Genomic DNA, 25,000 nt, shown 5'->3' on the forward strand with positions numbered 1-25,000 from the left:
TCCTCTCGCTCAGGTCTTCGCGATGTAGCCATTTGAAATGGGAAGAGGGGATTTTTTTAAGGCTTTGAACGCTTAGGAATTATCAGAGGCGTTCTTAACAATCCTACGAACAGGAAGGCGTGAGCACTCAGCTGCATTCAACAACCAGTTAGGTGGAAACGGAATTCTAACATTTCATTTCGATACTCACATCTCGAATGTTATCACTCTAGTTCTAATATTACTTATTATAAGCTGTTTTCTCAATGTAACCATTCTTATAAAACATAGCAGTTGATTATTCTTAAACGATCAAGTGTTCTTGGTACCGTAATGTACAGACACACACACACACACACACACACACACATATATATATATATATATATATATATATATATATATATATATATATATATATTATATATATATAGTGTGTACATATCTGTAGACATACACAGACATACATACACACACACTCATATATATATATATATATATATATATATATATATATATATATATATATGTGTGTGTGTTTGTGTGTGCACATATATACATGCATACATACATGAAGACACACACATACATATATATACACACATATATATAATGTGCAACCACCTTATTCGCATAATATATTGGTAAAAATAGTGTGTAATCACTAAAATTACTGAGAACAATGGACTTTCAGCCTCTTGTAAAAAATATCTAAAAAAATGTAATTGTTAAATGTGTTTGTAAATGAAGAAAATAAAAGAATTCAATTTAGTTATGAAAGCAAATGGATCCAGGATAAATATCCTTCTTTCAATCTTAACCTGTCCCTGCATCATTGTGTTCTGGATCATACTTTGGGTTGTCTGTTCCTTCAGTTTCCTCAACATAATCTTTTCCTCAGCTTTAGAAATCTCCTTATTTACAAAAATAAGTTCATGAATGGAATTACATACGCAAATTGTATACAAATATGCTATGTATTAGAGTATAGTCACAGTATAGTAACTGTATATCTAAAGTTACTCCTGTCTGTCAAATCAATGACCTATTAAATTCATTTCATTTGGTCCTCAGTTACCATACTCCTTCATACATCTGTACTGGTGTTACTGGTGTCTAGTAACACTTCCACCTTTTTCTTACACTTCATTTATAGGTAAATTATGGTGCCCTTTCTTTTGTTCTGTAGATCTACATTCTTCCAACACAAAAGGTAGTTGAGCTCCATCTGCCAGCCTCAACACTGAATCTTCAATACAGTCTTCAAATACGGCTGTCCCCATTCGCCAAAATCTTGAAACGCTATTGTAGCACTGGCTGCTTATGTTTAAACTTTTGTTGATCATTGTTTTAAAGTTTCTTGGGACATTCATATAATTTGCCTTCACTCTCAGCAGACTAATTCCGTTCAGCAGTCTTGTAGTACACTAGTACACATTAATTGGCTTCTGACAATTTATTGTACTTACCCCATGAGATACCAATAATGCTCTGCAAGCTTAGCTTTCTCACCAATATCTTTTGCTATACATTCCATGAGGAATATTAATATCTCGGTTGAACTAGCATTGATGAACTGCTTTCTTTATACTAGTAATTGCGCTGAATAATTAAAATTTTCTTTTATCCACTGGTTGAAATACCTCTGTAGCCTTGCTGCAAACTGGTATGCATAGGCTCAATGAATTTCTTCCGATGTCCTTTTGAAGTTAATTCATATACATTCATAAGTTTTCTCTTCAAGTTATCATAATTCAAAGCTTAATTTGAGGCCGACTTAAAACTTTGACCAGTCAGAAATGGGTCTCGATAAACAGTCCACATACCTCTATGGCAACCTTGGCAAACCAATGAAACCTTTTAATGAAAGTGGTTATATCCTCAAACTTCTCATTAATTCGGGATAACTTTGGCTTTGCTGTAGCTACAGGGTTGTAATTACTGCTTATCTGACCAACTAGAGCTCCACTATCAATATGCATTTCGACTTTCAACAATTCCAGTGCACGAGCTCTTTATCTTTCAGCTTCCCTTATCCTTCAGCCGCTCCTCTTTGCCTTTTTGTCTCTTGACTTCATATTTCAAATTTTTCCCTATCTTCAATAGTTTTCTCGCTGTCCTTGAACTTTTTCTCTTGCTTATTCTCTTTCTTCTAGTTGTGCTTTTCTTAAACTTTTGGTATTATAACAACTTCTCTTTTCTTTACGGCACTCTTTACGAGGTGTCTTGCTCTTCATTAGCTAACAAAAAGGTTAAATTCTTCCCCTTCTATACCCATTTCCCGATCGATATCAACAATCATTTTATATCTTCTACTGTATTAATGAATTCACTTAACCAAGTAAAATCACACTAAAACAGTTATTTTGAAGATCATACGCATGCATATAAGTTTTTTTATGCAACAGCCACCAATTGTTTTATTTTCTAATGTCATAAACGAAAATTACTTTGATTACTTCGACACTGTGCAGCAATGTTATCAAGAATATATATAATTTTATACTTATTTTCATGGAAATGTCACGTGTGACTTTACCCTAGTTACTCTTACTAAAGCATGATTGGTTTATACAAGAAAAACTCTGAAAGTTTCAAGCAACCACTCCCGCTTTCAAGAACAAAACTTTGTATAACTTGATCTCTAAAAAACTCTCTAGAACAATCTTGAATATACAAATCAAAGAAAAATAGCGATATTTTCATTGAACAGAATGTAATAGCAAACATGAAATACAATATCACAATATTAGAAACAATACATTTCTTAATATACATGGAAACCAAAAAATTTATATAACATTAATTCCTTGGATAACAGGATTTACATATTATCCTAACGACAAAGCGAAAAATAAAGGGTTAAAAAAAATCTCGACATTGTACTATACCTATTCTGTTAACATTATAATCAACGTCCCTATAAAAACCATTAAATATTACGCCTTTCGAGATAAATATGCAATATCAAACACAAATTGTATCATGTCCTGATTTTTTTACTAAGAGAATATTGAAAAAAAAAATGTAAAAAAAGGTTATCGCATAAAGTGAACAATAGAAATATGTTTCATATTTTGCCAAACTAACTTTATCTCCTAAGCCAGAGAATCTCAGGACGCTGAGAATCTCAGGACGCTGAGAATCGTTACGTTTCCCTTTGATTTATGACGTCAGGTAATCCATCACACCGACCTCTCTGGAGATAACAAACATCACCTCAATCTCCACAAGCAACATTCAACTCCTTATCGCGGAATGAAAATGCAAATGGCATGGGAAACACGAGGAAAAGAGGAAAGACGAAATCATTAGAATACATAAATTGGTTGAATTCTCAGCCTGTGTGTGTGTGTATACATACATATATATATATATATATATATATATATATATATATATATATATATATATTTACTGAGCATATACATATGTATATATACATATCATTTCTAGTATTACTAGCAAAGCTACAAAAGGGAAAAATTGACAAGCGAGTGAAGGAAATACGAAAAGAAATAAACAATATGAGAAGTAACGAATACAAAATATCAAATATCTTAAGATCATTAACAACTTTAAAATAGATCTGTCATATATAAACCATAAAGAGACATAGGTCAGCCTGTTCAAATAAAAAAAAATTTTCTCCTAGATTGAACAGCTTGATTATGGCCACAGCTGGACTAAAACTTCTAGAATACTGGTTATTGCTGAGCCTCATGATGGTGATGACATGAGTTTTAGAATTAATTGCACACCTAGTACTACGTACATGATGGTTCAGTCTGGTAAAAGGATGTTCAGAATTATGAACTTCTAATGCAACGACCGTGACAGAAATTGACACCCAGATCAAGGAATAAGAAATTCAATATACCAAATTTTTGTCCCAAAAGAATTAATCAAGATGAAATTTAGCACATGAAAACGATATAGGAAAACAAATAATATTCAGAGCAAATAGATTGATCACGGAAAATCTTCAGACTTTCTCATTTAGCACATTTCTTGTGCAATTGAAGAAACAGAATGAATTTGTTTCTCAAAATTTAATTTGATATCAAGAATCACATCGAAAAATTTAAAGGAGTTGTATACAGTTGAAGAAACATTCTCGATGCAGTATTCTGGATGTTGAGGAGCAACTGTCCTCGATCTACTTACAATCATAATTTGAGTTTCGTTAGGATTCAACTTCATGCTCCATGATTTGCACCATGCACTGATTTAAACAGATCTCTATTAGGGGATTCAGCAACCCCAGTTCTACGTTCAGGAGATGAAATGGAGGGAGAGAGATTTGTATCATCTGCATATGCAACACGTTTCTTCTCTAGGTCAAACCAAATATCCTTTGTATATAGTATAAAAAGTAGTGGGCTAAGAACATTACCTAGAGGAATACCTGATATCACAATTCTATAGTTACTTTGGTACCCATCAACAAGAACTCTTTGCAGTCTATTACTTAACAATACAATAATGGTGCTAAGGATAGACCTGCCTTCTCCAAATTGTATAGGTATAAAAACAAAAGCCTCATGATTAACACGGTCAAAGGCAGCATTAAAATGAATGCCAATCATACGAACTTCCAGACTATATTCAAGGGATATTTGTATAGCATTGGAGATTGCAAGAAGGGTATCACATGCTCCAACGCCTTTGCGAAAGCCAAACGGCTATCTAGAGAATACTGTATACTGTATCATTACCTCCTGCGTACTTATTCAGACGTTTTGATATTAGACGTTCAAACACTTTAGATAATATGATAGTTATGTAAATTGGGCTAGAGCTATCACACACTCATTCATCTACTGCAGTAACATTAACAATTTAACAAGTGATTGTGTATGTATCATGACCTGACACACGCACACAAACACACACGCATAAATATATATATATATATATATATATATATATATATATATATATATATATATGTATATATATATATACATATATATTTTATGTATGTATGTATGTATGTGTATATATATATATATATATATATATATATATATATATATATATATATATATATATATATATATTATATGTATATATATTTGTGTGTGTCGCGTCACGATAAAAAATCAAAATTAATTAGAGTTACCACTTTTACCTTACTGACATCGACAGCCGGACAATCCAAGCTGATGATATTGATACGAAAATAAGTTTCAACAATAATTTTAATTCTCCATTTTCTTTTCAGTGTATATATATATATATATATATATATATATATATATATATATATATATATATATATATATATATATATATATATATATTGCCTTATTGCCTTATTGCCTTATTTTTTGTTTGGGTTCCCCCAGGTCCCTCAGTGTGAGGCACCTCGTATATCCACCAGAGAGTTGCTAATACATCTTCCGGTGTATTTTGCATCTTCCAGTCTTGGATGGTCTGGGATATAGAGAGAGAGAGAGAGAGAGAGAGAGAGAGAGAGAGAGAGAGAGAGAGAGAGAGAGAGAGAGAGAGAGAGATACATTATGTACATTTCTTATTTCAATCTGTACTTTAGCAAATTTCCTACGATATTTAAACGACCAAATTTCTTCAATTGGAAAGGCTTTTCTAGAATAGTTTAAATCATGCTTGCACTAACTATACCTTTGAAAGTTATACTATGAGCCACGATTGTCTGCTTGTTTCCGAAGTTCCTTTAAAGTTAGTCATTTATATGCCTAGAGGTAGGAAGATCATGCTTAATGGAATATTGCAAATACAGATGATTTTTAAAATGGTTTCATTAAGCATTTGCAAAATTAAGGAATTAAAAGGTTTATTCTCTTATTTTATTACAAGAAGTATCTGATATGAAAAATAAGATTTGATTAAGATTGTATTTCACATACCAATTTACTTTGAAATAATATAATGGCCCTTATATTGTAAAAAGAAAAAAAATTAAACAATTTGGTTTACAGCGCTTGTTTTGACCAGTTTAAAAAGGTACATTTTAAATAAAGTTCTATATCAGAAAAGGAAATCTTCTTGTTCATTTTTTATTTGTGCTCATCCCATACAGTCTTAATGATTGCATTGCAAAGTGAACTAAATGAATTTTGGGAAGACGATTTTAGTCCTTTGAATAAGGACTAAAAAATATAACCAGGTATATCATCATGGCAAAAGTAATTTTAATGTTGGATAGCATTGCAAGTGTTTGGTTCTAGTTGATCTCTCTACGTACCACATAATTATTTCTTAATCATAATTATTCTTCCCCCCCCCCTCTCTCTCTCTCTCTCTCTCTCTCTCTCTCTCTCTCTCTCTCTCTCTCTCTCTCTCTCTCTCTCTCTCTCTCTTCAACATAATATTTTTCTTTTAACCCACAGAACTATAATTATATTTTTTTAATTCAATAACATAAGATACTTTTCTCTATCGAAGCTGGAGGAAGTCTTCTAATACCGGCAGGATGCTAATTAAAATTCGACAGTAAATAAGCCGATGTTATTATCTTTTCTTTACCCTGCAATTGATGCAAAAAGCAAACGTATCAATGGAACTATTAGGAAATCAAACAACAGCTATGTTCGACTTTAACTAATGAAACTATGGTCTTGATACATACATACATAAGATATATCAGGTAACGGGGAATAAATTGATATGTGGGACTTTTAAGCATATAAAAAAAATAATAACTGCAAGACGTCAAAATAGCAGAACTATATATGAATAATGATGTAAATAGGAGAACCAGTCATCCGATAAAATTAAAGGGTTAATCGAGCAAAAGAACATCGTTAAAAAAAATTATTTATGCAACGCAGAAATGTTTAAAGATATATTTTACAATTTAATTATTCAATTTGTCCTGACATTTACTACAATAAAAAATAATCCATCTTGATTTTTATTGTATCAGTATCGATGATATCATTTTCCTAGGATTTCACTTCAAAGCTATTTCCTACTATCTCTTGCGATATATTTAATCACGCGATCCTTGTTATAATGCAGCATACAGTTGTAGATTAAGGAGCAAGTTGGCCAATCAAATAATGACAAGTGCAGAGACAGATGACTTTTAAGTATAAGGAAATATGAATGTAGTTATATTTATGAGACGTGGCTGTAAACGTAATCAAGACTAGAGAATTTCATCTGAAGGATGGAATATGAGCATGTAAGAAGACAAGAGAAGGAAAATGGAGTAAGATTAAGGACAAATAAGGAAAGAGTAAATAGGTAGTTTAAAAAATCCCATGACGATGTGGGTGTAATAGTGTATGAAGAGAAGATGACCACCAAGTTGTGTATGAAAAAAAAAATTGAAGGTAAATAAAAATTAAGGCTCAGTTGTATGATAGGTAAGAAGATCATTGTGCAAACATACAGTACGAGGAAATAGTATATGATAAAGTAGCGAGAAAGGAAGTAAAAAAAAAAAAATAAGGTAAGTGACAAAAACAGACAGAAAAGGTGAGAAGAACCTTTATAGAAAATAACAAGTTTTCCTACAAGTAAATACTTAGATCAATACTCATAAGCAAACACATCACAAAATAAATGATGAAATGAAGCGATGCTGTCAGGTGTACGATGGAAATGGGATAGAGCGGAAAGATACAAAATGTTTGAATAATTAAGGTATTGTATGAATAAAGGATACCGACCAGGATTCGAGCCCATTAATGCATATCTGGAATCAGGGAAAAGTTCTGAAGGATTGGGAATGGGTGAGAGGAATAATCATTCCGTTATATCATAGTAAAGGTAGGATTTAAGGGGGCTTAATGTTCCATAATATAACCGGGAAGGTATATGATAGAATTCTGAGAGAGGATAGCCAGATGGCAAAATGGTGATAAGGGGTAAACGGTGTGGGTTTTGACCAGAATGTGTGTAAAAAAAAAAAAAAAAGAGAGAGAGAGAGAGAGAGAGAGAGAGAGAGAGAGAGAGAGAGAGAGAGAGAGAGAGAGAGAGAGAGAGAGAGAGCTTTATTTAACATACGTGTTGTATACCTAGAGAAATATTCTGAGAGAATTAACAGAGAGGTAATCAGGAGGATGTTGAGTATATATTATATCAAGATAAGCTGTTATAAGCAACTGAAGTGTGCGAGGTGGTTGTTAATGGAGAAGCGAGATGAATGCAAAGGAGTTTTATTCAACAAGACAAAGAGCTCTTAAACAGGCAGTTAAGAGCAAGAATGACATAAAATTCAAAAAGAATAAAACATGGGATAGCAAGCTTAAAAAGTTTTCTATTATCAGTGCGGGGGAGAGCGAGAGACATAAAAACAAGCAATAACGTTAGAGTACGATCATGTATGAAAAACATGCAGTACAGAATTATGTTTTATTGAAATCGGTATGTTATATTATTTTGACTAAAGACTGAGTGGTTAAGTGAAAATGTAGGTCAGAAGCAAGCGTGTTATGTTTACAAGGCTTTATGCATGGAATAACGTAAATATATAATGGTGCATGTAGTGGGATACGAAAATAAATTATGAATGGAATGTGGAATGACTGATGCTTGCAGAAAATCCCGAACTAATTGAAGATAAAGAAGGGAACGGAAGAAATAAGTAGAAGAGTTTTAAGATGTTTACATGAGACGAAGGTTGAAAGTAAATGTACACCAGTACAGTTAAACTGGTAAATGGATACAGGGAACTGGAACAATCCATACCAATAATAATGGTGGAAGAATGGTATGAAAAGACAAAAGTAACGCAGCGAGTGCAAAGGAATGGGAAAAAGATTTGAATTTTCCTTGGAAGCCAAGGCAAGAATCTAATAAGAGATTCTTGATCCCAAAATCCTTTAAGGAAGTAATGTTTGCATACTGTATGCCAATGAAAGAAGAAAGGAAAAGGCAGCTGATGTGGGCTGTTTGTTTAACAGAACTGAAAAGTTAGAGAGGCTCAGATGAGTACAAGTGGTAAAAACGTTAGCGTAGGTGAAAGCATACATCATTGTTTTGGGACGTTCTGGTCATGTGGGTATGGTAGTGAAAAGTGTACTATTTCGAAATTATCTGACCGAGGAAAAGGAGAACCTTAGAAGGATAGTTTGTAGAAATAAGGTATTGAAAAGGACCAATCATGATATCCTGAGGGTTCAGTAGGTTAGTAACATAAAGGTGAATATAATAGCACTCTGTTGATGAGCCTTCATTGTGGGTGTAAAAAGTAGCTGATGTTATAGCAGTTTCAGCAAAGGGCTTTTATCAACGATTCAGGAGATGATAGAAAAGTTGTGGGACAATCACTCCAGACTTATTGACCTTTGAAGCTACCTCATATTAAGGGAAACCACATAACGTTGAGAAAACGAGACACAGATAGATGAAAAAAATTGTTAAAAGAATCCTTAATCGAGTAGAAATTGAAGTTAAACATTGTTAGTTGAAGGAAAACAGAATAACCTTATGAAGACCCGAGTGAGATGGTAAGTTTGTCATCAAAAAGAAAACTGACAAATGAAATGTAAATCGCAAATGGGAATACATCGCTTATCATCAAATCACATAATATTCAATACTGTATTGAAAGTAACTTATCAACTTGAATTGTTCCATACAGAACATATCAAATACAAAACAACTATAAAAAGAAATTAAAATAGCTAAAACAATAAGGCAATTATACTAACACTTACAATTAGAATTTTTGTTTAATAAACTCCTTAAAAAATCATTAACTAACATTCTATATATTTGCAATATTATCTGTAAAAAACAAAACAAAAGATAAAGCAAAATGAAAAAAAAAATATGTAAAATTTCTTCCATTCAATGTCTAAATGGTATTACCTTAAATTGACAATATTTCACATAATATGAATTTATATTTGAATTTCAGCATCAAAGGGCGCACTAGGTAAAATAAAATCTAAAGGGATTAAATGTTAGGCCCCACGAAAGTTATAGGTCAAAGGTAAGGCTGTGTAAACAAAAGGTCATAAGAAATGCCACGTCGATAAAATATTCAACATAAGAATAACTAAATCCTTTGCAACTTACAACACACGTAACTCTTTATTTTATTTTTTTTTCTATATTGAAAGAATAAACCAAAAAATATTATGAATGATAATATAAAAAAGTGGAACATTCCTTGTCGCATTCATACTTTATCGGCTGAATGTTGTACCGGAAACAATTTATGATATCAGTAGCTTCCTACACAGAAATAATGATTATCAGTCCTTGTTCGAAACCTAAATATAGTGTTCCATAACTGTTATTTTGTAGGTGCTCTCTCGTTCGCTAGAAATAAGGCCTAGTCTTTCCAATAGGCATTTCGCATCAATTATTCAACCATTTCTGACCCTTCCTCTCCTACTCCCTGCGATACCTCCGACTTATATAGCTTCTATGACTAACCATTTTCTCAAAATAACCAAAAAATCCCTACACTCCCATCAGTCCTTTCACCTACACTAAATGTTTTGTTCCTCTATGTATCGTCAACATATTTCCTACTTTCAGGTCTTCTTACTGCACACATAATATTTAAACAGTTCCTTTAAACAACTTTATCCTTTCTCATTTGATTCAATTTTCATCATATAAATTTCACTGCTATAAAGGAGAACCTTTATATATTTCGTACCTTGGCTACCACAGACACTCGAATTCTTCTACATCTTTTTCACACAGATTGCTACCTGTTCTTAGTTTGGCTACTTTGTGTTTCACATATTTTCCGATGCTATTTTCTACTTTAGAAAAACAATATGAATCAACTGGTTCCATTCTGTTTACATCATTTTTCTTCTTCCCCACCGTTATCCATACATTAAGGGGTCGGTTGTCTAATGTACCCTCTCTAATGCCTTCTAGCAAAGGCATCCTCTTCCACCAAACCTCTTCTCTCAATATCATTCTTTACCTTATCTCCCTTGATTAGTAACATCCCTGCCTGGTGTTTGCCAAACGGGAGTTCGAGTCTTGTTCGAACTTGTTAGTTCCTTTAGTGTCTGAAACCTTCCCATTGTTGTGACTTAATGTTGGGAGTTTGGGGGAGTCATCTATCTGATGAGTTATCAGAAGTAATTGCCTGCCCCTCTCTAGTCCTAGCTGGGGTGGAGAGGGGGCTTGGGCACTGATCATATGATATATGGTTAGTCTCTAGGGCATTGTCCTACTTGTTAGGGCAAGGTCTCTGTCCCTTGCCTCTGCCAATCATGAACGGCCTTTAAACCTCCTGATCTTCTCCCCTAACAGGTTCCAGTTTCTTTACCATTTATTGCGAAATCTTTCTGGCCACTAACTACATTTTACACATACATACACACATACACACATATACATATACATATATACATGTTCAAATAAGCATGGGGCTCTGATCCCGAGGTCGTTAAGAGAATCCAGACATTAATGTATCAAAATAATATATGGCTTATTTGAATATGAAAAAAACACGTCTAAATGTGCAAAATTTATCATATATACATGTGTGTTCGTGTATGTATATATTTATGCATATTTATATATATGGGTATTTTTTAACATGTATATATATATATATATATATATATATATATATATATATATATATATATATATATATACATACATATATATATATATATATATATATATATATATATATATATATATATATATATATATATATATATATACATACATACATACATACATATATATATATATATACACAAACAGGATTTAAACCTCTTGAAATTTTCCCCAAACAGGTTCCATTGTCTTTACCATTTATTGCGAAATGTTTCTGGCAACTAACTACCTTTTTCAACTTCCCCTCCACTAGGACCTTTCAAATTCTACTAACTAGTTTCTTGAAATTGTCTTTCCTGTCCCCAATCATTACCAAGTCATTTGCAAACATTAAACATTCAACAGTCGATTCATAACATATTTCCTTATCTTCCAACTATACTCATAACATTTTTCTTTGTCTCTGACTTCACAATTTTCTCCATCTATCAAGATATCAAACAGCCACGAGGATATACCCTATACTAGTCCAAGATCAGCAACCACCCACCCACTTTTTTTTCAGTAAATCAATCACTCTCACGTCTACATATTCCAACTCAAATTTCAATGTCATCTTAAAAGCTTTTAATCACGTTCAACAACTCCGCTGCTATAAAATACACCCCAAGCCGCTCTATAGACTATATCTGACGCATTTTATAGGCCCAAATATAGCAATGCATACAGATTTCTTCATTTACTTTCAAACAGTTTTATAACGAATATTTGTTGCACCAACCTTCTCCATTGCTTAAACTTATATCATTGTTTTCTTATCCATTCTTCTATCATTGTCTTACTCGATTCAATATAAATTTTACCATACATCTTTCTTATACTAGAAATCCTTTGCTCCATAACAAATATTCGTCACATAGTTCTTTAAGCAATTAATGCCAAAACTCCCAAACTGTAGTCAGCCACTCTATAACACCATTTGCACCATGAACGCATTTCCCACCCAATTCCATCAAATCCTCAACCGTCAACTCCGAAACTTACAATAATTTTCTCATTTAACTCTGCCTCTCTCCTCGCTCAACCAATCCATCAGGTCCAATTCTGCTTGAAAAACAAAGTTTACTTTTCCTATTTATTTGACACCACGAGTGAATCCCTACCTACACATGTTTTTTATGCATATTTGCTCACATCGGACAGCCTATGTTCTTTTTACACACACACACACACACACACACACACACACACACACACACACACACACACATATATATATATATATATATATATATATATATATATATATATATATATATATATATATATATATACATATGCGTGTGTGTGCGTGTATGTATATACTTATACTTAAATGTATATGCGTATTTTTTAATACACACACACACACACACACACACACACACACACACATATATATATATATATATATATATATATATATATATATATATATATATATATATATATATATATATAAAATCAAAAATTTTAAGTAATTTTTATTTTTCCTAACATACTTACCGAGAACTACTTTCTTTAGAGTCACTTGTGATCTCCTCTCTATCGACCAAGGTTTTCGCGCCGTTACCCCCCTACTCCGTTCTCTACATAGGCCTACCCCCGCCGCCAAGGAATGCGCCCCGAGGGCAGGATCAGGGCAGGTCACTGCCTCTCTGGGTCATTCTCCTCATTAAGTTCATTGTATTAGCCCAACCTGGCAATGGAAGGATGGCACTCGGGGAAGGAAGGGAGGGCCATTACCCGAAAGTAGTTCTCGGTAAGTATGTTAGGAAAAATAAAAATTACTTAAAATTTTTTATTTGTTCCAACACGTATACTTACCTCGAACTACTTTCTTTGGAGACTTATACTTTAGGAGGCGGGAGTGCTATTCTGACACTTGACTTGGCACGTAGGGCCTAGAGGGCTATGGAATGCGGGGGCCTATCAGAGTGCGGGTGTGAGGGTAACTGCGCAACCTTACGCTATTATCTAAGACTCACCTCTTGAAAAATTCTTCTGACGATTTCCTCCGAAGTGAAGTCGCGAAGAATGTGTTCATTGTTGGGGACAGCCTCTGGCCTCCCCGCTACACTGCTTGGAGGGCGGCAATGACTGTCCCAATGGAGAACCCGTCCAAGGATTTCCTTGAATAATCCTTGAGGTAGTGGGCAGTAAAGGTTGACTGGTTCGACCAAGTGCCTGCCTGCAGGATCTGCCCCACGGCCATGTTTCTCTCAAAGGCCAAGGAGGTGCTCAGACCCCTGATGTCATGGGGCCGGGGAGTGCCTGGCACTGCCATTTTATCCTCTTCATAGGTTCTAGCGATGACTTGTCACAGCCAGAAGGAGATGGTGTTCTTGGAAACTTGCTTCCTATTAACACCTATGGAAACGAAGAGGTTTTTGATGCCTGGTCGGAGATGAGCTGTCCTTTCCAGGTATTTCCTGAGCGTCCGTACTGGGCATAACTTCAAATCTTCTGTAATGCCCGTCTTGGGAATGGCAGGAATTGAGAAACCCTCAAACCTCGGGTCCCAGACTGCTGGGTTCTGAGTCTTAGCCACAAAGGAAGGCACGAACCTGAAGGATACTTCTTTCCACCCTTTGGAGTGAGAAACCTCGTAAGACAGACCATGGATCTCGCCCACTCTCTTAGCGGAAGCTAAGGCTAGCAAGAAAACGGTCTTGAGGGTGAGATCCTTGTCTCCGATATCTTTCAGGGGTTCAAAGGGGGGACGACTCAGCATCTTCAAGACCATGGCTAAGTCCCACCTGGGCACTCTACTTGCTTGAGGGGGGCAGGATTGCTCGAAACTCTTGATCAGCATCGCTATGTGTCTCAAGGCCACCAGGTCGATGCCCTTCAGGAGGAAGACTTGGCCTAAGGCAGCTCGAACTCCTTTAATGGCTGGAATTGACATTCCCACTTTATCTCTAAGATACACCAGAAAATCTGCTATGTCCGGGATCGAAGCTTTAAGAGGTCTAATATGTTTCTCCGAGCACCACTTCGTGAAGGAGGCCCACTTCGCCTGGTATACCGCGGTCGAGGATCTCCTTAGGTACAGGGACATTCTCTTAGCTGTGGTGGTAGAGTACCCCTCCTTCTTCAGGAGCCGCTCGATAGTCTCCAGGCGTGAAGGCGAAGAGAGAGAGGGTTGTCGTGGAGCTTGAAGAAGTGCGGTTGGTGCAGGAGGTCTGACCTGGCGGGCAGAGGCCAAGGTGGTTGGCTCGCTAGGTCCTTTAGGTCCGCGAACCACTCTCTCTCCGGCCACCAGGGCGCTACCAAAGTCATCTTTAGGTTTCGGGCGGCCCTTACTCTGTTGAGCACCTGTCTTATCAACGTGAAGGGGGGGAAAGCTTACACATCCAGGTTGTCCCACTTGTGCTGGAAGGCGTCTTCTAGGGCTGCATTCTGGTCTGGGACCGGGGAGCAATAGACCGGAAGTTGGGCATTGAGCTTTGTTGCAAAGAGGTCCATCACCGGGGAGCCCCAACGTTGAATGATGAGTCTGGCTACTTCTGGGTGTAGAGACCACTCTGTCCCCACTATTTGACCCATTCTGCTGAGGCCGTCGGCCAGAACGTTCTTTTTCCCGGGAATGAACCTTGCCATCAGCACCACTTGCTGTTCGTCTGCCCAATTCAGGATGTCTATGGCGAGGTCGCACAGCTCCTTCGATCTCATGCCCCCTTGTTTCTTTATGTAGGCCACTACCGTGGCGTTGTCGCACATTAACGCCACGGTGTTTCCCCTTAGACAACTTGAAAAGTGAAGACACGCCTTCTGAACTGCTCTTAGTTCTAGGACATTGATGTGTAGACGCTTTTCGTTTTCCGACCAGGTACCCCGTGCCGTCTCTTCCAGAAGGTGGGCTCCCCACCCTTGGTTGGAGGCGTCTGTGAACAGGAGGTACTCGGGGGGACTGGACCAGAGGGGCATCCCCTTGAGGGAGTTCGACTGGCAGTGCCACCATTCCAGGGAGGTTCTCGTGTCCGGAAGGACTGGAATTAACGTTTTCTGCGAGTCAATCTGGGACCAGAGGCTCTTGAGGTTCCATTGAATGGGTCTGAGCCTCATCTTCCCTTGGGGAACCAGTTTCTCCAATGAGACTAGGTGACCTATCAGTCTCTGCCAATCTCCCGCCCTCCTGGAGTGTTCTGACAGGAACGGCCGAATGATGTGCTTGAGTTTCCGTACCCTGTCTTGCGAGGGGAAAACTTTCCCCTGCACGGTATCCAACGTCATCCCCAAGTAGCCCATTCTGTTGGATGGGGTTAAGTTCGACTTTTTCAGATTGATTACAATCCCCAGATTCCTGCAAAACTGGAGGAGGCTTCTCCCTTGTTCCTCCAAGAGGGCCCTTGAGGTGGAAGGGAGCAACCAGTCGTCCAGGTACCTGATGAGGCGGATACCCCGTTCGTGAGCCCACACGGAGACCGTCGCGAAGACCCTCGTGAACACTTGAGGGGCCGTCGACAGGCCGAAGCAAAGGGTCTTGAACTGCAGGATCTGGGGACCCCATTTTACCCGGAGGAACTTCCGACTCGACGGGTGGACAGGGATCTGGAAGTATGCGTCCTTGAGGTCGACAGTCATCATATAATCTTTCTCCCTCAAGGACAGCAGGACGGATTTTGGGGTGTCCATCTTGAAGTCCGTCTTCTTGACGAACTTGTTGAGGGCCGACAGGACTATCACGGGTCTCCACACCCCCGTTGCTTTCTCTACCAGAAACAGGCGGCTGTAGAAGCCTGGGCCTGAGAGAAGGACCTCTTCCATGGCACCCTTCTCCAACATGGAGTAAATCTCCTCTTGAAGGGCGGCCCTCTTCATCGGGTCCTTGGGGGCCAACCATTCTGTCTGGCTGGCTGGAATAAGAGGGGGTGGATCCGCTAGGAAGAGAAGCCTGTAGCCCTCCTTCAGGACGGACACTGTCCAAGGATTCGCTCCTTGTGCCTTCCATGCTTGCCAATGTGGTCCAAGGCAACCCCCAACCCGAGGCTTGGGCGGGAGTAGGGGGCCTCTCCCTCTACCTTCTTCTAGAGGGGCAGCCTGACCTGCCTCTCCTAGAGGCAGAGTAACCCGACCTGAAGGAGCTAGATGAAGTTGGTGCTCCCCTGCGGGAGGGTTGAGGAGTTGTTGCCAAGGAGGAAGAGGGGGCTTCTCTCCTCGAAGTGCTGGGGGAGGCCTGAGATGTCACGACGCTATCTGAGGCGGCCCTCCTGTAGGGAGGTCTCTTAGATGACAAAGGTCTGGGGACGTTGGCCTCCTTCCTCTTTGACACTTTCTCCATCAGGCTCTCCAGTTCTTTCAACGGGAACAGCGACTCACCCCACAAGGGAAGGCTACGTACGGCCCGGGCCTCTCTGTCTGGGATCTTCCTAGATAACTTGGCCAGGACCGTGTCTCGTTTACGGAGAACCCAGTTGGCCGTAAGGGCGAGTGCCTGATATGAGAGGAACTTAAGCATTTTCCCCCCGGAGGTGAGAAGGTCCGTCAGGAGGCTTTGCTGTTCAGGATCTTCGGGGTCGACGGAGGCTTGGACGTTTACTAACGTGGAGGCCCACCAGTCCAGCCATGAGGAGACGTTGACCAGGTCCCGCGACATCTCCTCCATCATGGCGGCCTCCGTAGGAGAGAAGCAAACTGGGGCTGAAGAGGCCCTTTCGTCTGAGCCGCCCTGACCTAGGACGTCTAAGGCCGGGTCCACTCTACAGGGGCCTGGGTGACGACCTTCCGGAATATACACTTTTTCCTGAGATTTGAGGCCTTGGAGGAGTTTCGAGGCACTCTGGGACTTGGGAGCCTCGGCATTGCTGGCCACCAAGTTGTCTATGTACTCTTGCCCTAGTACTAGGTCTGGGGCAAGAGGAAGGGCCAGGGAAGACTTCGGAAGGGCGACGTGATGTGTAATCCTCAGGAGGCTCGACCTCCAGGAATCACCCCTCGGAGCCGAGGGTTCCGTAATCCCATGCTGCCTTCTGATGAGTCCCACTACTCTTCTATAGGCGGAGTCCTCCGTCGGGGAAGCTTCTCCTCCGTCAGCCGAGGCTTCGGCCTGGAGTGGGGGAGCCGGGTTGCTGGCCAGGCAGACCGGCCGTCTAGCTCTTGGGTCCAGGGGGGCAGTCCTGTACCGGTAGTGAGCTACATAAGCGGGTGGATCCCGGGACAAGGCGGGTACCGCCGGCTCAGTGAGGGCTCTCGGTTGCCCTAAGGCTCTGGGAGCGGAGGTCACGGTCCCGGTGGGATGACCCGACAACGGGAACCGTTCCTTTCTACTCGATGGCCGCACCAGCTGGGCTGGTTCGGCCAGGCTGCCTGCTAAGAAGCGCGTTTCCCCCCGCTGGGCGGGGTGAACCGGAGGCTTCCAGGACTTATGCCTCTTCGAGAGGTCATTTCTGCGTGCCAGATCACGCAGTTCTAGGCTGTGCATAGTGGACGGCAGCCTAGTCGCACGTTCGCTGGACCGATGGTCTGGTGAATGAAGTGTCTTGGACTCCCCCGAAGGCACGTAGACCCAGGCGCCCCCGGGAGAAACACTTCTCTTATACTTACGAGACTGGGAGTGGGAGCGCTTCCTGCTAAACCGCGACCTTGACCTAGAGCGGGAATGATCGCTCTCGGACAGCTCCCTTCGCCTGCGACGCTTCACCCTGACTTCTTCTTCGGAAGACGAATCAACCTCCGACGAGCCCGACGACGCCACGTTCCCCGCGTAACGGCTGTTTGCGTGGCCCGCGGGGATATCTTCCAACGCTGGGTGCCCGAGATCGAGGGTTGGAGAAAATCATCGGGGACCGCCGTGGGGACCGTCGGAAAAGAGTCCAACCGTTCCATGCTAGGGAGCCAGGGGTCCAGGGTCACGTCCATTCTCAGCGGCGACCTCCCCGGAGTCTTCGGTAGCTTCCATCCGAAGGCATCGCTACTCAGACGGCGAACTTTAGCTTGGTTGTCCCCTGGCGGGGGAGAGCCCGACGCACCAGCCCACGAGGGCGGCGGGGACTCAGAGACTACAGCACTACCCCATAAGGGGTCCTCAGAGGACGCGTGGCCCCCCATCACAAGGCCTGACTCACCCGAAGCACTACCGGGCCCTTCGTTAGACCTAGAGGGGCCCGCCCTTGGTTCTTCCCTCGCACTGGGTTCCCTGGGAAGAACGCCTTGACCTTCCACAACACTAGAGTCTTCTTGCCCTCTCCTCTACGAAGGAGACGGAGAAGCCGAGGCCTCGTCGGACCGATCACTGGCCGACGGTAACGGAGATACGACACTAATCTTCCTGGGGGAACGCTTCGATGACTTCTTCTTTTTAGTACCATAGCGTACCCACTGAATATCGTCCCAACCTACGCACTCCGGACACGTGTCCGCGGAGGAGCAAATTTTCCCCCTACAGGAGGAACAAAGGGAGTGAGGATCTACCTCTGGCTTTGAGAGGAAAGCCCCACACGACTTCCCGGCTCTAGGCCCAGGGCAACGGCGAGCGTGATCCATAGTTCGCACACGAATGGCACAACACTAAGGGAGCTATTCAGTACACTGGGGACACACACAGGGTGAACGCACGGTAACACTTGAGAAGAACGCACTGCGAAAACACAAGTCCCCACGCTGGGAACACGTGGAACACTAAGCGCGCACAAAGGGTCGACAGAGACGAGAGCGAGATGTGAACAGCTCGCGACCAAGGAAGTTAATGAGGAGAGGCAGTGACCTGCCCTGATCCTGCCCTCGGGGCGCATTCCTTGGCGGCGGGGGTAGGCCTATGTAGAAAACGGAGTAGGGAGGTAACGGCGCGAAAACCTTGGTCGATAGAGAGGAGATCACAAGTGACTCCAAAGAAAGTAGTTCGAGGTAAGTATTCGTGTTGGAACAAATATATATATTCATACACACACGTATGTGTTTTTCCAGACATATAGGTAGTAGGTTGGCCAGGGCACCAGCCACCTGTTGAGATACTACGGCTAGAGAGTGATGGGGTCCTTTGACTGGCCAGACAGTACTACATTGGGTCTTTCTCTCGGGTTACGGTTCATTTTCCATTTGCCTACACATACACCGAATAGTCTGGCCTATTCTTTACAGATTCTACTCTGTCCTCATACACCTGACAACACTACGATCACCAATCAATTCTTTTTCTCTCAAGTGCTTATCTACTGCACTGAAATTGTTCAGTGGCCACTTTCCTCTTGGTAAGGGTAGAAGAGACTCTTTAGCTATGGTAAGCAGTTCTTCTAGGAGAACACTCCAAAATCAAACCATTGTTCTCTAGTCCTGGATAGTGCTATAGCCTCTGTACCATGGTCTTCCACTGTCCCTTGGGATAGAGTTCTCTTGCTTAAGGGTACACTCGGGCACACAATTCTCTTATTTTTTCTCCTCTTGTTTTGTTAAAGTTTTCCTAGTTTTCTATAGGAAATATTTATTTTAATGTTGTTACGGCCCTTAAAATATTCTATTTTTCCTTGTACCCCTTCCTCACCGGGCCATTTTCCCTGTTGGAGCCCCTGGGCTTATGGCATCCTGCTTTTCCAACTAGGGTTGTAGCTTAGCAAGTAATAACAATAATAATAATATCTTTGACTTATAAAGAAATAATTTTTGTTTCAATGTTGTTACTGTTCTTATAATATTTTATTTCAATTGTTCATTACTTCTCATAGTTCATTTATTTTCTTATTTCGTTTCCTCATTGGGCTATTTTTACCCGTTGGAGCCCTCCCCTAAGTACACAATCCACTGCGTATGTGAACGTCAAACTTGAATTTTTTAAGAATTGCCTACAAGTTGCTTCCTTTCCATGTGCACTGCTGTGTTAGTGAAGGCTGAAATTAAAAAGCCATTTGTGGAAAGAAAAAATCCGAAGAAAACAATAAGATGTACTTGTTTTCTCCTTCAGCGTTCAGGGTAAAACATACATTATGCAAACGAAGCAGGAAGTGGGGAACGAACCTGAAAGGGGGGATGGGACTGTCGGTGACTGGCCACTTGAGGGTCTAGATTAGCCATGTCAAAGACATATTGGCTTATCTAATTGGGAAAATATGATTACGTGGGTCGGAACAGATGAGGTCTGGAGTCTCTCTTTAATAAACGTTAATTAATCTCACTGAATATTTCATGCGTAAATTATTATTAATGAAATAATGTGGGAACATTCGCATTGAACGGCAATACAAATGGAAAAATATTGAATGACATATTACTAAAATTGAATAAATTACAATCTGAGACTTGAATACACCATATTTCATTCATTTTGTAAAGATATAAGAATTATCCAGCTGTGAAAGAAAAGTGATTTTTCAGTCTTTCAGCTAAAAACCACAAAAGAGGCTAATTTCATGCCGACTCCTTGAAGTTTTCTTACACAGGCACATCGATAAGATACACATGGGTCTATAGGTGGGGGGGGGGGGGGACATTAAAGTCCTTCACTATATTCGAGAGATAGCTTGTACGATTACGCTCTACATATTGCATTACTTCACCAATCATATCGTTTGGATCGTATTCATTTTTTATAGTCTGTATGTTAATTAATTTGGCATTTATTTATAATTTGAAAATAATATCAAAGTAAACCAAGAACAAAATAAATAGAACTGATATACAATTACTTGTTTTATCTGATTTTTAAGTATTTTGTCCGAATCCTTATGAAATATCCCATTATTATGTGTAGACAAGAACAGAACAATGCCAATTTTATAGGCTAAATCTCTATACTTTTATTTATAGGTCTCTTATAAGAATTGATTAAGAATTGCTATTCTTTGAAGATTCATTGCAGTGCGTGTCTTTTTCCAATGGTTTTCTAAAATAACGACCATTCAATAAATCTGTCTCATTTTACTAAGTTTATAATGGATTTTAAGCTGTTTTCAGATTATGGTATAATGACTTGAGCTAAAAAACACACAAGTTGATATAATGAAAGGTGGTAACACAGTTTTGATGCACTATAAGTTAGAAATCTTACCAAATGCCAACTTCCTCGTTGTATCATTCAAAAACATAGAAATGACATACAATGTTTTTACAAACATAAAGGAGTAACGGGAACAGTGAATGTTAGGTTACTGCTGTTATGGTAACATGCCAGTAATAAAGCAGCAGGAATATGCTATCACATATAACCGATTAATATGATAGGCTCCATAATGCTATAATGGTCAGCCTTATTACGGGCTAATATTAAATTAGTTTCAGATCATAGTAGTCCCATAGTAACAAAAATACCATTCGTGTAATAGGTCTACAATTATAATATCAATTCTTATAAGAGACCTATAAATAAAAGTATAGAGATTTAGCCTATAAAATTGGCATATAGGCACAATTCTTTGATAAACATAATGACAATGAGCTACCATGATTGCTAACACACAGAGATGGAAGGACTTGATGTGTGTGTGTGGACCATAGTCAATCTTGATCAAGTTGACAATTGATTAATTTTACTTAAATAGGCTGTTGACCTTTTCTGCCCGATGTCTGACGTCATGATAGAGAAGGAGAGACTAATACGGAATATGTTTTTCCTTATTTGAGATTGGAACTAATATTTCTAGATTTTGATGATGATTTAATTTAGTTTAATGTAATTAATGTAAAGGAATAAAAAAAAAAGTATATACGTAAAATGATATATATAGCTCGAATAACAGAGTAACATCAATTTGCTACTTACGAATAGTTGCCCAATACTAATAACTGTATACATATAGGTATATCCTTATGTCTGAAACAATTGCACAATTCTTTATTGTGCAACTGTACAACTGGTGCGATATCCATCGTTGGGAATTAGGATTATAATCAATTTGTGAAGATACTAAAAGTAAATTTTGAGACCCATTAATCGAAATGATCTCAATTTGCATATTATAATTCAGGTATTATGGTTAAGCTGCAGACACAATAAACAAAATTTATGATAGCAATTACTACTATACAGTTTGCAATGTCAAATTTATGGACGAACTCATGGAGATTTCTCTTCATTTCTTCAATCAAACATCAATAGATAATTTCATCAAGTAATCTTCATACTTTATACAATTTTTGCATAAAAATATTAGACCCACATTTTATCATAGTAATTAACCTATATATTTACCTCCGTATACAAAATCTGTGTTTTTTAAATGACATTTGTTTCACTAAACCTTTTTTTCGGATGCATGTCGGTTAAATATGAAGTCCCCATAACTTCCAATAATTGCCGTTGTGATATTGAACGACAAGTATCTCGTATTGCCTCAAGGCATCATTAACTATAGCTGTCACACGCCCATCTCATTACTTCAGTCTGTTATCTCTGAAAAAAAAGAGAAGGCCTTTTTGGTCGTGCCCGGTCTTATGTCAACACTCAAACCTAGAGAAAAGGAAACTTGCTTGGCGTCTTGATCGATGCTTTCACGTGTGTATCCACGCTCAATCGAAGTCAAGTACTTTTGAAAAACCCTGTTGACTGCTTTTAAAAAGGCATCAGTCATCTAAATTCATTTATTATTATACGTTAACTGCATGTGAATTTATATATATATATATATATATATATATATATATATATATATATATATATATATATATTCATACATGCATACATATAAGTTTATGTGTGTTTGTTTATACTCTATGTATATATATATATATATATATATATATATATATATATATATATATATATATATATATATATATATACACACACTTATATATAGATAGATAGATATGTATATATATATAATATATATGTATATATATATATATAATATATATGTATATATATAAATATATATATATATATATATATATATATATATATATATATATATATATATATATATATATATATATATATGTATAGATATGTATATATATAATATATATGTATATATATAGATATAGATATATAAGTGAGTGTGTGTCTTTCATATGATATTATCGTTCAACTTAATCCTCTAATTTGCGTTCACGGTTCTTAGGATAAATTATGGTTATGTGCAGACGACGTTTAGTGTCTCGTGGTGCCTACCAATACAAGGAGCGATTATTCTCAGAAAGACCTAATTCAGGTCGGGTGTAATGCTTAAGCATTAGCAAGTACTTTTCAAAGACTAAGCAAGTTATGTTAATTTCTAACAGAGATTATCATCATAATCATCATTATCATCATCTCCTCGTACGCCTATGACGCAAGAGGCCTCGGTTTGATTTCGCCAGTCGTCTCTCTCTTGAGCTTTGAAATTACTACTACTTCATTCAACATCTACTTTACGCTCCATATTCCTCAACCATGTAGGCCTGGGTTCTTCAAACTCTTGTGAAGCCCAGTTCAAAGTTTGGTAAACTAATCTTTATTGGGGAGTGCGAAGAACATGCCCAAACCATCTCCGTCTACCTCTCACCATGGGGCACATTCAAGTAATCTCACTTATAGTTTCATTTCCAATCCTGCCTTGCCATTTAACTCTCAATATTCATCTGAGGGCTTTGTTCTCAAATCTACAAAATTTGTCGGATATTGTTAATTGTCATACCACGAATCATGTCGACATAGTAATATCGATCTCACTAAACTGATATATAGCCTGATTTTTACATGTAATTTCAGGCGATTTGATTTCCACAATTCACTTAACCTAGCCATTGTTTGATTTGCTTTTCTAAATCTTTCATTAAACTCCTATTTTAAAGATCCTGTATTAGAGATCATAGTTTCTAAATATTCAAATGAGTCTATCTCATTAATCTTTTCTCCTTCCAATGATGTCTTATATTCCATTGCATTTTCCGTTCTCACCGTCTCTGCCTTTCTTCTGGTAAGCAAGTATTGCAAATCCTGTGGTGTTCTACTAATAAGGACAGCGTCATTCGCATACTCAAGGTCAGCTAATTTCCTATTACCAATCCACTCCAATGCTTCTCTACCATCCCCAACAGTTCTATGCATTACAAAATCCATGAGGAGGATAAACAACATTAACATATGTGACAACACATTCCTTACGAGTTCCCCGCAGTTCACTTTAAATTAATTTAATAGGACTCCACTAACATTAACTTTGCACTTGCTATGCTTATAGACAGACTTAATCAAAATCACATATCGTAGAGGAACTCCATAATAACGCAGGAATCCCCACAAAATTGGCCGGTTCACATCATCAAAGGCTTTATTCATAGTGCACAAATGCTATCAAAAGTGGATTTCTATATCCGACACATTACTGTACAACGTGTCTTAAAATGAAAATTGGGTCAGTGCAACTTCTAAATCCTGCTAGTTCATCTCTCAGCTTTTCATCAATCTTTCTCTTTAGAAAAAGCATACTGTATATTTTCATGATAACTGACGTCGATCTCCTTTTTTTTCCCTTTTCACCAAGACTCGTAACTCCCATTCATCAGGTTTCGCCTCCGCAAACCACATTCTACAAAATAATCTTGTAAGTATTTTAGGAGTCAGTTCATTTTCCACCAAATTCATCTCAAC

General features: G+C 38.6%; 1 protein-coding gene across 1 annotated transcript in view; it reads left to right on the plus strand.

Moving 5' to 3' along the window:
• Positions 1-25,000, plus strand: part of LOC137632335 (leukocyte antigen CD37-like) — a 457,406-nt gene that overhangs the window by 233,773 nt on the left and 198,633 nt on the right. The gene's annotated exons all lie outside the window — the stretch shown is intronic.

The sequence above is a fragment of the Palaemon carinicauda genome, chromosome 41, assembly GCF_036898095.1.
Source record: "Palaemon carinicauda isolate YSFRI2023 chromosome 41, ASM3689809v2, whole genome shotgun sequence".
Taxonomy (NCBI): Eukaryota; Metazoa; Arthropoda; class Malacostraca; order Decapoda; family Palaemonidae; genus Palaemon; species Palaemon carinicauda.